The sequence below is a fragment of the Sceloporus occidentalis genome, unplaced genomic scaffold, assembly GCF_023333645.1.
Source record: "Sceloporus occidentalis isolate IW3139 unplaced genomic scaffold, rSceOcc1.0.p SCAF_77, whole genome shotgun sequence".
NCBI lineage: Eukaryota > Metazoa > Chordata > Lepidosauria > Squamata > Phrynosomatidae > Sceloporus > Sceloporus occidentalis.
The window spans coordinates 4,965,170-4,980,579 of NW_028317057.1; positions in this window are offsets into that span (position 1 = coordinate 4,965,170).

The window sequence follows — 15,410 nt, forward strand, 5'->3', positions numbered from 1 at the left end:
GTATATGGCTATAATGGTTGACTTAAGAGAAGTGCATTTTATTTACATATTTGTTTAAACAAATTAACTGATGTTTCTTATTGCTTAGGGCTCCCATGGATCATTTGGGTTGCCAATGATTTTCTGCCTTTTGTGGGTTTTTTAAATCTATTTGCTGTTCTTTCCCATTTGTCCCTTCCCACTGTTACCTTATTTTTCTTTTCTGCCTCATTGCTTTGTGGGACAGGGCCTTGAAGTCAGGATTTTACCAGGTAAATCAGATAACCGGGATGTATGGTACAAAGATACAACCATAAGTAAAGGACTTGGTGGCCTTCATTAATTATTTTTTAAGTTAGCAATATGCCATACAGCTACTTAAGCTAGCAAGCAAGAGTTGGAATAACTGGCACCCAGTTCCTCATCCAGTTCACCAAGGAATAACAGGAAAATGTATGAATCAATGGCAAAAAGTGGTTCCAGAACAAATCTTTGAGACACTTGCTGTTAATACAAGAGATATCATCACTATGTTCGAGTGACACATCATCAAATTATAGTGTTTTATACTGCAAGATTTGCACCCCTAGGGACACTTCAATGAAGATATTTACTTGTGTGCACGTAGATTGCACACAAAGCTCTAGTTAGTGACAGTACATAACATACCGTACCACTGGGTGAGTTGTATGTAAATATATCAAACACGTACAATTTAGATAAAAAAAACATATTTGAACAAAGATGACACCCTATTTGAGCCACGGGTGCAATCAATTCTAAATCTAAATATACAAAAAGGGAAGCACTTCAGCTTATTGTACAACAAGCATAAAATAAGGATTTTGAGGTGCACCTGAAATAACTTACATGTACATCCCACAAAACAAGGAATCTGTGCACAGCCGTAATATAAATCCTATAAATAACATGCATGCAAATATAAATATTGCATATTTAGTCACACTATATTAGTGTTAATAACGGAGAGAAATAGCTAAAGTTAGCTCATTGTTTCCTTCTACATCATCCATGTCACCGTTTCTCAGCAAAATCTTAAATGAAAACATTGTTTATATTCATTGAATGTGCTAATATAGTAAATATTATTTTCAAGGCCAATAATATGCACAGAGCCATACATCAGCCATTTTATAAAGAAAATAAACCCAAAAAATTTCAATGGATAAATGAGAAAACCAAATGTACTCTAGTCAGAGTTCTTTGTATTCCATGCATTGTCAGTATAAGCATTCTGTCCCATCCACAGACTTGCATTGTAAATGAAGTACGTGTCCACAGAAGATTGTATTGGTTGCCATGGCAGCTGTAGACTGTAAAATTGTCCACTTGAGTTATTTATTTTGTACAATATGAACGTAAAATGATGAAGTGAAAAAACCTTTCTGGGATGTTCTACACCCCACATCCAGAACCATTTTACTCTGTGATTCTAATTTTGACCCAAGTAAACAAAAACTTGGCACAAAATGATTGCACTAAAGGATTCTAAGGGATTTTTTTATTTAAATTTGTCAACTTAATTCAAAGTTATGTTGCAGTTTACAAAATCATTGAAATGTTATAAGCCATATTTAACTTTGCAGTTTAATGCGGTTACAGTTCCTTATTAGGCCCTTGAGGGCTGCTATGGGTTCACATAATGTGATCCCACTGAGTGCCTTCCTTCCAAAGTAGCCTGCACATTACATCAAATGCTATAGTACCAAGCGTGCATAACGGGTAATCTGATACAATTTAAGTGATTTAAAAATACACATATGAATGTCATTCTGCATGCAGTGACTACAACCATATGTTGTCGATCAAGATTGGAACAGCCTGTGCAAGCAATATTTTTGCAAAAGAAATAAAAATTCATATTTAATCTGTATGTCGACAAAAATTCTGATAAGTGCTGCAAAAATATACATATTGATAAACTGTTTGCAGAAACAGAGAATAGTAATTGTAATAAATAAATCATGATGACTACATAAAAAATAAAAGCATTATTTTAAGAGGTGCTTGAATCAGATGCATCATATTACCATAATCATGGGCCACAAGGGTATATCCATCTAGGCATTGTTTGTAATTTAAGCCACATAATTTATTGCCCATACTGCATTTTTAGTACTGCAATGTACAATCATTAATGGTAATAGCTGCATATGTATTTGTGAAAATGTTTATGGGTTAGAAATGTTAGCAGAGGCATTTTGTTTTGTCTTCTTGACACAGATGCTGAGTCATGCTTTATTTATTATTATGTTACAAAATTAACTCCATGAGATACTCTGTCAAAATAAATATTTGCATTTGTACTCAGATTATCTGTCTATTGGCATATTTTAACAATGTATTCAATTTAACTTGAAGGTTCTCAGTATCACAAATGATTATTCTTTCTTCCAGGGCAGTCCTTGGCTCTATGGGTTTGCCAAGGCGGTTGCAATTAGCTATTTAGCTACACTAACACCTCAACTAGTTTTGCCCACTCACCCATTGCGTGTGTTTTTTGTTGTTGATGGTGTGATTTATTGGAGGAGGACCTTGTTACATCACTGTGTTTGACTGTGATATATAAGCAGTGGCGTCGCTACAGGGGGGCAAGGGGGGGCAATTGCCCCCCCTAGGTTAATCCTTGCTCCCCCCTGTTGCCCCCCTGCCGAATTTGGAATAAAGTCGCAATGCGACTTTAAATCCCGTCTTTTTTTTTCTTTTTTTTTTATGCGGAGGAGAGAGAGGGGTGCCTAGCAACCGCTCGGCACCCCCATTCTCCTCCACGAAGCCTCTACCTCCGTCGCGGTGCCGGCATTTCATCCTGAGCGCCGAAATATGACGTCATATTTCGGCGCTCAGCGGTGAAGCAGCGGGCACCGCAGCAGAGAACAAAGACAGAAACCTCGTGCTCCCGTCGCTGGACCTAAAGGTGAGACAACTACAAAGGGGGAGGGTAGATAGTGAGTAGGGAGAGGGGGGTTAGAAAGTGATAAGGGAGGGAGAGGGGGTTAGAAAGTGATAAGGCAGGGGCGTCCAACATGCGGGCCAAATGTGGCCCGCGAGACCTCGAGGTGCGGCCCGCGTAAGATCGACAGCCAGGGCAACCGATCTTACGCGGGCCGCACCTCGAGCATGTACTGGCTGACTTGGCATGATAGGAGTGTGATTGCTAACAGCAATCAAAGTCCCATCATGCCTAGGTTCCAGCACTTACACATCCAACCAGTAAATGCTGGAACCTAGGCATGATGGGACTGTGATTGCTGTTAGCAATCACACTCCTATCATGCCAAGTCAGCCAGTACATGCTAGTACAGGGTGGCTGTAATGGGGTCTGCTAACAGCAATCACAGTCCCATCATGCCTAGGTTCCAGCATTTACTGGTTGGATGTGTAAGTGCTGGAACCTAGGCATGATGGGACTTTGATTGCTGTTAGCAATCACACTCCTATCATGCCAAGTCAGCCAGTGCATGCCAAAACCTAGCTAGCTGCCCCCCTTGTGTATTGATGCTGCCAGCAGTATGTGGTCTACACATCACTTACAGCCACCCTGTACCAGCATGTACTGGCTGACTTGGCATGATAGGAGTGTGATTGCTAACAGCAAGCACAGTCCCATCATGCCTAGGTATTAGCATTTACTGGTTGCCTGGGTATGATAGGAGTGTGATTGTTGTGTGGGCAGTGTGGACGCCAGGGCTGGCTTTGGGGTGTGCAACCTGTGATCTATGCGTGTAATTTAGGGGGTTTTAAATATACCTTTTAATGACGTGTTTTTATGGGAATTCCAATTGATCTATACCTGCAAAGCTGGCTTTGTGTGTTATTCTGTAGATCCATATCTGCTATGCTATGTTTCCATACATTATTTATGTATACCTGCAAATACAGGGTTAATATGTCTTATTCAGTTGATTAATACCTGCAATGCTGTTTCCATGTATTTATTTGATCTATACCTGCAATGCTACGTTTCATATACTATTGTATACCTGCAAATACAGGATTTGTATGTCTGATTCTGTTTATTTGAGATGACAAGTGAATTTCAGTTGATCAATACATGCAAAGCTTGGTTTGTGTGTTAATGTGTTGATCTATACCTGCTATCGGTTAATATATATGGGCAGCAGGGGCATCAATACACAAGGGGCAAAAACACTAAGGGGGGTATAAACGACAATGCAGTGTGAAAAATCCATTCTGATGTAGACGTCTGTGACGTAGATTGTGTCCTGCTGTTTGTGTGTTTTGGTTATCAGTGTAGCAGAGCCTGTCCTCGAGTGTGTGTGTATAGGTGTTGGTGTGGCAGAGCCTGTCCTGGTGTGTGTGTTCGGTTGTCAGTGTGGCAGAGCCTGTCCTAGGGTGTGTGTTTGGGTGTCAGTGTGACAGAGCCTGTCCTGGTGTGTGTGTCTGGGTGTCGGTGTGACAGAGCCTGTCCTGGTGTGTGTGGGTGTCTGTGTGGCAGAGCCTGTCCTGGTGTGTGTGTGTGTGTTTGGTTGTCAGTGTGGCAGAGCCTGTCCTGGTGTGTGTGTGTGTTTGGTTGTCGGTGTGGCAGAGCCTGTCCTGGTGTGTGTGTCTGGGTGTCGGTGTGACAGAGCCTGTCCTGGTGTGTGTGTCTGGGTGTCGGTGTGACAGAGCCTGTCCTGGTGTGTGTGTCTGGGTGTCGGTGTGACAGAGCCTGTCCTGGTGTGTGTGTCTGGGTGTCGGTGTGACAGAGCCTGTCCTGGTGTGTGTGTGTGTCTGTGTGACAGAGCCTGTCCTGGTGTGTGTGTTTGGTTGTCGGTGTGGCAGAGCCTGTCCTGGTGTGTGTGTCTGGGTGTCGGTGTGACAGAGCCTGTGTTGGTGTGTGTGTTTGGTCATCTGTTTCCTGGCACTTAACTTACAGTAGGAATTATTTAATTTATATTTAGCCAGAGATAAAATGCCCTCTTGAAGTTGTAGTGACTTCAGGGGACAAAACATTCAAGGCCCTGAAATCATTTAGTGGAAAAGTTATTTATTGTGTTATAATATTTATTTCAAGGATTAGTCGCACTCAATTGTGGCTTCAGGCTTCCCATGTTGAATGATATTATTTTAGCCCAATAACAAAAGTATAATTCCATAGTACATTACTTTTGGAAATTATTAATGGCCCCCCAGTTTGACTGTGGTATCTTGTGTGCCCCCACTATATATTGTTTCTAGAGTCGCCACTGTATATAAATTATAAATTAGATTGATCATGAGCATTACTTTCTCTGCATTTGATTTGTAAACAACATGTACATTTTAACAACACAAGAACAACACTGGAAAAGACCTATCACATACCTGAAAGATTTTTTGACCGACTGGATCCCTAATGGGATTCTAAAGCACTGACTACATACAGTATGAGATAAAAGGTTAGCCCTTTAGCTTATTTCTCATATGTGCTTGGCATGTACTCAGTGGGTTAAAAGATGGTCAAGTTCTAAGTAGCTTTAAGAAAACATTTAAAGTATTGCCAGTTAGCTTCAGAATTTTATTAGTGGTATTATAAAATGACCTCATGGAACAATAATGTTAATCCAAATTTCATTCAATTTAGGTAAAAATTTAGGTGAAATATATATGTATGAACTACAAAGGCAAAGGACTTATGTGAAATCTTGTTGTTTGTCAAAACAGCTTAACTCAAGCAAATACTAAATATATATAAAAGTTAATGTACCAAATTATCTAGGTAATTCAAAATTTACAATGTAAAGTCAACATTTACAGTTTAGCAATATATGTTTTATCTGTATTTTACACAAAAATATTGATGATTTGTTTTTAATAAGTAAACACATCAATAAACATGTAGTTCAAACAATGTAATAGGTTTAATCAGACAGTAACAGAAAATATGTCATATCATAAATATAATTATATACTTCATGCCGGTAACACGTGACCTGTAAGCAAGTAAACTGAATGAAATGGCAGTAATTAAAATTATGTGCAATAAAAATAAGCACTAGTGTCATAAGCATAATTATACTCGGCATGGGAGCCACAAAAGCAATGTTCTGACAAATTCGTCAAGTATGCATTTAAACGGGGGGGGGGGGGCAGAGCCAATGCACGCTTTAAGCCTCTCTGAAATGAAACATTATTTTGAGTTATTACATGTTATTAAGATACTGTCCCTTAATGATGTTATTGCCTTCTAGTTAAAATTTAGAAGTGAGCTTATTGTAACTTGTAATTTGTGGTTTTGAAGAACAAAGGACCAACTCAACCCTTCTCCTGAGTCTTTTGCATCCTCAGGGCCGGCCGAAGACTTAACGCCGCCTGGGGCGAAGTTTAAAATGCCGCCCCCCGCCGACGCCGGGGGGGGGGGCGGCATTATCTACCCCCCCCCGGTACTTACCCTTAAACAGTCCTGCGGCGAGTCTCCCTGTGCTGCCACGGTGCCGGCTTGTAATGCTGAGCGCCGGAAATTCGCGTCACTTCTGGCGCTCTGCATTACAATCCGGCACCGAGACCGAACAGGTAAACTCGCCGCAGAGGAGAGAGAGAGGGGCGCCGAGCGGGTAAGCGAAAATCACTCGGTACCCCTCTCTCTCTCCTCCGCTTCAAAAAAAACAAAAAAAACCCGCTTGGGGCGGCAAAGTGCCGCCCCTTCTGAAGTGCCGCCTGGGGCAATTGCCCCAGTCGGCCCCATTGTAGGGCCGGCCCTGTGCATCCTGATAGACACACATATCACTGGAGCTCATTTGTAGCTTCTGGTGTTTTTTATGTTGGACTTTCCAAAGTGAAGCATTTAATATGCTTTGTATGTACAGAAAAATGGCCATATGGAAAGTGCACATTAGGCTGAATGTATAGTACACAAAACTTTTGCAATACGATTGTGGAGAGATAACACTCATCCTATGTCTCAAATTATACACATAGCTGGGATATTGTTGTGTATCTTCATATGGTGATCATTTGGTCAAACATGTGAAACTCAATAAGACTAGCCAAGGCAACTGAAACTAAACAGGGCTGTATCTCAATAATTTGAAATTGCCATGTTGTCTGCTAAATGTATTATTTGTGGTTATATTAAAGGTCCATTTAAAATGGAAGCTCTCCAGCCTTGGGGTGGACAGAGTTGAACACCATTCCCAAAACCCAGAAACAACTTTCACAATTAAACTTCCCATCCTTACTCTGTACTGTGTGTATATACTTTATATATACTATATACTTATATATACACACACATATACACATACATACATACATTACTAAAATAATAAGCAATCATAATTATATGAATAAACTGTTTCATTAGTAATGCTTTCAATTCTTGGTTCAGCTTCCTATTATTTTAAACATGGAAGTATTCCCAACTCTTTTGAAAACTGTACTTCTTACTACTTCTCTGAAACTCGAAATATGTCAGAGAAGTGGGTTTCCATGGCAACAGAAGCACAGGGCCAATATTGAATATGCACTTTCATCTACACACTGAAAACGATGAAGCTGAAAATTTTTGTGTTTATATGAAAAGTGTGAATGTTATGTCCTCCTTTTTAGCATAAGGAGTGTGGTTGGGGAAATTTGAGGCATGTTCTAAAAATAAGTGATTTTAAAATATTTGATTACGGCTTTTGTTCTCCTCACATTCACAATATACAAAATTCTTTGAATTGGATTAATAAAGCAAGGGATTATTAATTCATAAGGACAAAAAGGAGGAACAAATCACAGACAGGGAAAACAAAATAAATAACTCAAGCTGAACCAAGAAACGGAAGAAATTGGTTTATTATAGATGTTTGCTAGATTCACTTCTAGACAAACCCGAGAACCAGTATCTAATGAAACAAATACCACAGTTAGGTATTTTGCTCTGAGCCTCTTCCTGTACCTGAACCTGTGCCTGAGCCTGTTCCCGTGCCTGAGCCTGTTCCCGTGCCTGAGCCTTTTCCCGTGCATGAGCCTTTTCCCGTGCCTGAGCTTTTTCCCGTGCCTGAGCCTTTTCCCGTGCCTGAGCCTGTTCCCGTTCTCGTACCTGTGCCAGCCGGTACTCATGCATGAGCCTATACACGTGCCTGGCCCGGTATTACTCCATTATCGTCCGCCCTGCCAGTGCACCCGAGCCTGTGTCTGCACCCGAGCCTGTGCCTGCATCCGAGCCTGTGCCTGCACCCGAGCCTGTGCCTGTACCCGAGCCTGTGCCTGAACCTGCCAGTGGGCTTACCTGCCAGTGGGCCTGTGCCTGCACCCGAGCCCGTATCTGCACACGAGCCTGTACCTGCACCCGAGCCTGTACCTGCACCCGAGCCTGTACCTGCACCCGAGCCTCTACCTGCACCCGAGCCTGTACCTGCACCTGAGCCTGTACCTGCCGTCCACCCTGCCTCAGCTCCCGTGTCTCTGCCTCAGCTCCCGTGTCTCTGCCTCAGCTCCCGTGTCTCTGCCTCAGCTCCCGTGTCCCTGACTCAGCTCCCGTGTCCCTGACTCAGCTCCCGTGTCCCTACCTTAGCTCCCGTGTCTTTGCCTTTCCAGTTCTGCTACTCTGTCTGTACCCATCTCTCTGTCACTATGCATAAAGGGGTACAGACAGAATCCCCCGTATCCCCTGCACATGGACTCCTACCCGACCTGCTCGCCCGGGTCCTGACACATTGCTAGAACAGATTTGTTGCCAATTATAAGATATATGTTTTTAGTTTTATGAAGATGTATCGTTCGTATTAGCTTTTGTGTTAGCCTTTTTCGGGGCTTTACAAATTAGCGAATTTGTCAGATAGAGTGTGCATTTACAAAAAGGTGTAGAATTGGTTCATACGGTTATAACTTTTTGATTAGTTTTTTGTTAAGAAATTCAAGAACAGGTAAAGGTGTCAGGCTCCATTCAGGCTGCAGAGATGCTTCTCTCTTGTTCCTCCCGTCGCGCTAGAGCTCCCCCCGTCGCGCTAGAGCTCCCCCCGTCGCACTACAGCTCCCCCCATCTTGCTAGAGTTCCCCTCATCTTGCTAGAGTTCCCCCCCGTCTAAATGTATGTCCTTCTTGGTTTTGTGTATTGGTTCAATGTTTAGTTTCAGGTTATTAATAATTCAGTAGGCAGGGTTTAGTGCTAGGACCCACCGAATATTGGAGTACTTTGGCGTAGTGGTGGGCTAAGCATACTATGGCCATATGAAGTGACGGAATCTCCAATTGTTATCACACAGTCCTAAACTAGTTCCTATGTTCATGTTTGTCTGTCTCTTATGAACCTTTGCCCTCCTTTCCTGAATCATCTGAGGATCTCGGCTCCTCGCTCCATCCCTTGCATTCCTTGTTCCCTGTCCTTTGTTGTGTCCTGTATCATGTATGTCTTGTCTGGTTATGTTTCTTGCTCGGCCTCTCTGTCCCCCTTGCTCGCTCTGTCTACCTTGCTTGCTATGTTTCAGCTGTTACTCTGCTTAGCTTTCCTACTCCCAGCCTGCAGCATCCTGCACATGATTCTAGTGCTATGTTTTATGCCTGCTCCAGGATGCCTGCAGGATATCTCCAGTGTTCTCCTTTGTTCGGGGACAACATCCGCTGATATGTCAGGGCCCTGGTATGTGGCCGCACAACCCTAGAAGCCCACTCGGGAGAGTGCAGTCACCCTGCACCAGGCCGTGTCCAACTCCCCTACTGCACAATAACTCGTGAACACCATCTTTGAGCACTCTGGGTCATTACAGTCGTCTGTATGGACCTAGTCCCTGACAGTACCACATTTGAGAGTACCACATTTTGCTGTGAAAGATTTTTTTTTATGTCTTGTGGGATACATTAGGGAATATTTGGCTTATAGGCCGCAGCAAAATGGTCCACAATTTCTATTTGCTAATGGTGGCACACTACCGTTTTTAGTGCACAGCAGTTTTAAGGAAATTTTTGCAAACCATTGAAATCCTTTGGAATTTGGGACACATTCATTCATGATTGGGGCAGCTTCTCACGCATCCAGGTGGGGCCTGATTAAGGAACGTATTCAATAGATTGGTAGATGGGAGTCAAGCCATTTTAAAAGTTATTAGGACACATCTTCTTTCAAGATATTAAAGAATAGGCAAGTGAACAATGTTACTGTTTGTTTATCAGTCAGCTTTCTATGATGTCTGGTTTTGGGTGGCAAGAAGAGCAGGTTGCTTGGGCAAAGTTGTCTCTGTGAGGTGCTTTGTTGACGTTGTATGGGGCAGGTGAACTGTTGAATTATAGGTGGTGAGGATGCCACTGTGAGAATAAGAGGTTAATGAATAATATAGTTAAAAACAGACCCACCTTGTTATTTTATATGTCCAATGTTATATGTCGGGAGGTTTCTAAGAGAATAAGGTGTTTGAAGTTGAGATGGAGCCACCCTCCATACAGAGAAGAAAAAGGTTAGATATTGGTGTATGGATATACCTTAGATTGTACATGATTTAAATGTATTAAATTATGTTTTAATGAAAATGTTACATCATTTAATAAATGACCAGCAGTAGTGGGCAATACAAGGGTCATGATATATCAAACCCAACAGTCTTCTCTATATATTCTTGGGCAAGCATTGTTTCAATTTCCTAAGCAAATTTTGTAGACAGACATATATTCGGTTGACAATCTTTGTTCCAGAAATGCCAGACGTGAAAATAAAAATCCACTAAGTACACAGCCCACTATATTATCATTTTATCTCCATCATAAGATGTACAGAATATCAGTTTGATTATTAAAAGGACAAAACTGACAAATTATAGATTTAGTTTAAAGATTTAATAGTATCCCATGTAAGGCATATTTGAAACAGTGATGTGACAAAAACATTCAAATTAACATTGTGTTTATTTGTTGATATATTACAGATTTAAGTACAGATGTGAGGATTGCAGCATTTGTATTATCATAGTGGGGTTTTTTAATTGTTTGGGTTTTATTTGGTAATTTATAACTGCTGATCATATAACATAGTCTCTTAAAGTGGAAAACTGGATTGTTAACTATCAGCATTTACATTTTGGAAAGTCTAAATTAGCATACTGGTGCAGAGTAATGGCAGTTTCATGCGTGGTTAATTAAATGCTTGGACAGCTAACTGCAAGCATATAGTAAAAAAATAAATAGACACAGGAAACTAGATGCAAACTATTATACCAAACACATACACAGCAAGAGCAAAAACCTTTTTATATTTCTTGCTGTGCCTATATATATATATATATATATATATATATGTGTCATGCAGCTGTATGTAATCATAGACTTTAGCCATCATATGCCATCATATGCACTTTATTGTTCTAGTGCAAACACGTCTGCTGCTGAGGCTTGCCTGACATTTTCAGGGGTCTAAAGAGACAGACTGCGTGTATGTACAGAAAGTGCTCTCATTGATTTTAATGGGTAAAATGTTCCAACAACATTTTAATGTAGTAAGTCATTTTTTTTAATTTCTTTTACCTTAAATAATACATATTCGAGCACCTACAAAAATAAAAATGCTACTGGGTTAAATACATATACACATGTAACATGTATAATCGTTGGAATTTGTTTTTTTATATCTTAGCCACTATGTCTGTGGTTAGTGTATATGTACTGTAGATGTTTGCACACCCCAGTGCCACACGAGAAGTTCATTGCAATTTTTGCAAGTGCTTATGTTTGTTTTAATGTGTATTTACTTTTGTGTTAATAATATTATGAACTGATATAGTTAACTGCTAAGAAAATAATAATATTATATTCATGGGTCAAATACTAGGAATGCTAGGAACTTAACTGTAAATGTAGTAAGAAGTCTAACTCACTAAAGTAGGAGTAGGATAATTGCTCCTTTTTATACAATGACGAATGTGTTCGTATACTGTGTTTTTTAAAGGGCCAATTTACATTTATTTCAGTTATTTTTCTATAAAATAAAGCAGCAGTGAAATGTTAAAGTATCTAACATCCTAAAATATTCTTGCACCTGGTATATAAGGAGATGCAAATCATCCTAAAACTAATCATAAAGTTTCAAGATAAACATCAATAACAGGCCCAGACTAGCTATCGTGCAAAATGGGCAAATGCTCGTTGGCGTTTCCTTATACCTTATAACGTGCGGCCCACGGGCCAAATGCGGCCCGCTGGACTTCAAGGTGTGGCCCGCGTGAGCTGTAAGACCGCTTCCGCCGGCCGCCTAACAAAGTGAAAGCAGTCAGCGTGCACACACCGCCCAGTGGCAGCAGTGCCTCAGCTCTTCGTCCTGCCCCTTTTAAGACGTGCCGTTCAAGGGGGGTGTCCTATGGGGGTTGGCGCTAGGCAGCAGAGATAGCCTTGTTTGGGATGGGACTAACCCCAGACAGTGTTAACTAGAAGGGAGGGTCTCGCCATGCAAGAAGAGTCATAACCATAATCTGTTTTATTCTTCAGTCATTATTCCGTTTTTGACCTTGTAGTGTGATTTGATTAATAAACTATATTCATGAATTTGTTCCCTAATTGGGAGTGTCGTCTGCATACCTGTTGACCCCTCTCTGCCGATGCAGGAGTGGAGAGCATTGGGTTAAAACAATACTATTTGCAGAACATATATATATATATATATATATATATCCATATATATATGTCACGGAAGCCTCCGTGCCATGGGCTCCTTACTACACTACTGAGTGCCAGCCTCCTTACTACAGACTATGGGCCCTGGTAAGGAGAGCCACGTTATCCAAATCATAAGATACTCTAACGACTGTGGAGCCCTGAAATAGATTTGGGGTTCCTGCATTTTGGGACTGTGACGGTTCCTAGAGTCACCCTACGACTCAGTTAATGTTATCCTTTTGTGTGTTATTAATAAAAATGTATTTTATTATTGCCTTTTTTCTTAACCATTTACACACAGCACACTAAGGTCTGGGAGATAATTTAATCAAGACAATGTGTATTCCTTATTTTAGTGGTGTCTGTGTCCCTTTGTATTGTTAATCCCTTTACTGCCCCTGTTGTCTCTGGGAGGTAGATTAAGGGGTGGTTTCTATCCCAGTATCTGTGTCTAAAATAAATCAGTTCTCCTCTTGTTGTACCTAAAGACTAGTCTTGCCTGGTTATTTGGGGACCGGAGTCACGTGAATGCACATCATGGGCCTCTGCTCCCCTCCTTCTTCCTCTGGGGGCGGGACAAGAAAAGTTGCAGAGGGAAGAAGCCGGACCCCTGCAGAAGTCTGTGAGTGAGAGATCTGCAGTGCATGTAAGAGGTGGGGGAGGGTTTATGAGCACGTATGCGTGGTTAAGGGAATGAATGTTTGTAAATGAGTGTGTGCGTGATAACATGGATGTGTAAGGGTAGCATGGCATAGGGAGGCTGTAATCACACTCCTATCATGCCCAGGTTCCAGCATGTACTGGCTGCCTGGGCATGATAGGAGTGTGATTGCTGTTAGCAATCATATATGTATATATGCCTCCAGAAATGGGACAGAGTGGCATATAGGGTGGGATAAGGCATTTCTGGGGGCAGATGTGCATAACTGGGGGGGGCAGGTTGGCAAATAAAAGGAAATAAAAACAAAAAATATTTTTCTCAATCATAGTTTTTATTAAATATAAAAAAATAGTTTACACGAATTAATATTTACTACTTTTTTCCAATAGGGTAGTCTTATATTCAGGCTTTTTCTTTTTTCCTAAATTAATATGCAGATTTTGGGGGGTCGTACATTTACTTGTAGCATGCAGTATCTCATCTGGGAAGTCCACAGAGATATGTGAAATTCACTAAATGTCAAGGCTGAGTTGGGCTCGGAGCGCAGCGCAGAGAGACACCGGGTGCAAGGGAGTGAAGTAAAGGGTAATCCAACACACAAAGTCCAGAATATAGCCAAGGGTCAAAAGTCCGTGTAATCAAATCGGAAGGTTCGCAGTACAACAAGGGTAATCCAAAAACAAAGTCCAGAAATCCAGCCGAGGTCAAAAGTCCGTAATAATCCAAAAACAGCAACAGGGTATAGGAATTCGGTAGGGAACTTGAACAACCAAGTACTGAAGGTACAGGGTTGCAGGTTTAAATAGCCCGCCTAATTGTTGCTCCTCCTCCAACCCCTCCTCTCTCTGTGGCTGTCAATTAGTCCCTAATCCCTCCCCCCTGCGGTTAGACCGCAGGACACGCCTCCCCTGGCTGTCAGGTCTGGGACCGCAGGACACGCCCCCCCCCTGGCTGCCAGCAGCGGTCTGGGACCGCAGGACCCGCCCCCCCGCCATACTCGTAGTCCTGGTGTGCGGCTGCCGCCGCAACGGAGACCGGGGACGCGGCCCGCAGCACGGAGATGCCGTTCCGTGCGGCCGAGGATGAAGCTGCCCGGCGGGGACTCCGCCGGGTGAGGACCTCCGTCGCCGACAGGTTGGGACCCGACGGACACATGGCCGAGGACGCGGGCACCCGGCGGTGTCGCCGCCGGGCGAGAGCCCCTGCCGACGACCGGTAGGGTCCTGACAGGATCCCCCCCGGAGACGCCACCTCAGGGGGCGAGTGGGTGCAGGTTTGGAAGGATGTGCCAGATGGAAAGCACGGATCTTCACGGGAGCATGGAAGTTGGAGGCAGGTTCCCACGTACGTTCTTCTTGGCCGTAGCCTTTCCAATGAACCAGGTATTCTATACGTCCATACCGATGACGGGAATCCAAGATACCGTCCACTTCGTACTCGTCCGCACCCGACACTGAGACCGGGGGAGGTGGAGGAGCTTGTGGTTTTCTTTGGTGCGTATCGGGGAACCATTTCTTGAGGAGGGATACATGAAACGTGGGGTGTACGCGCCATGTGGTAGGGAGATCAAGGCGAACGGCCGAGGGACCATAGAGGGCGGTAATGGTGAAAGGCCCTAGGTATTTGGGACTCAGTTTCTTTGATGGTCCCGGTAATTTGATGTGGGCAGAGGATAGCCACACCTTGTCTCCGACTTGATAAAGGGGTGCTGCTTGTCTTCGTTTATCAGCATGCCTTTTCTGATCAAGTTGTGCCTTGTGCAAGTGGGTCTGTAGGGTCTGAAACCCCTGTTGTAGGAGGTGGAGTCGGTCAACAGCTGGGGGAACCGTGGCCGTAGGAGGTATGTCCACATGGAACTGCGGGTCGTACCCGTAATTAGCCCGAAAGGGCGTCATCATATAAGGCATCCAAGGAGCGTCGGAAGTCCTCCCAGTTATTCAAGGACGGATGTTCCACCTGCAGAAGGTGGTGAGCCCAAGACATAGGGGCTCCGGTAAGCAAAGCAATGACGGTTCTCACTTTCACGAAATCCGTGGCATAGGCCCTGGGTTTAAGGGCAAACAGCAGTTCACAAGAGGTAATAAACGCTTTGTACTTGGAGCGGTCCCCGGAGAACCGGTCAGGGAGCGGTACGTGAGGGTCAGGTGCCTGTGCGGCTATGGCGTCAGCAATAGGAGGAGGGGCAGGAGGTGCAGGTGGAGCCGCGGCC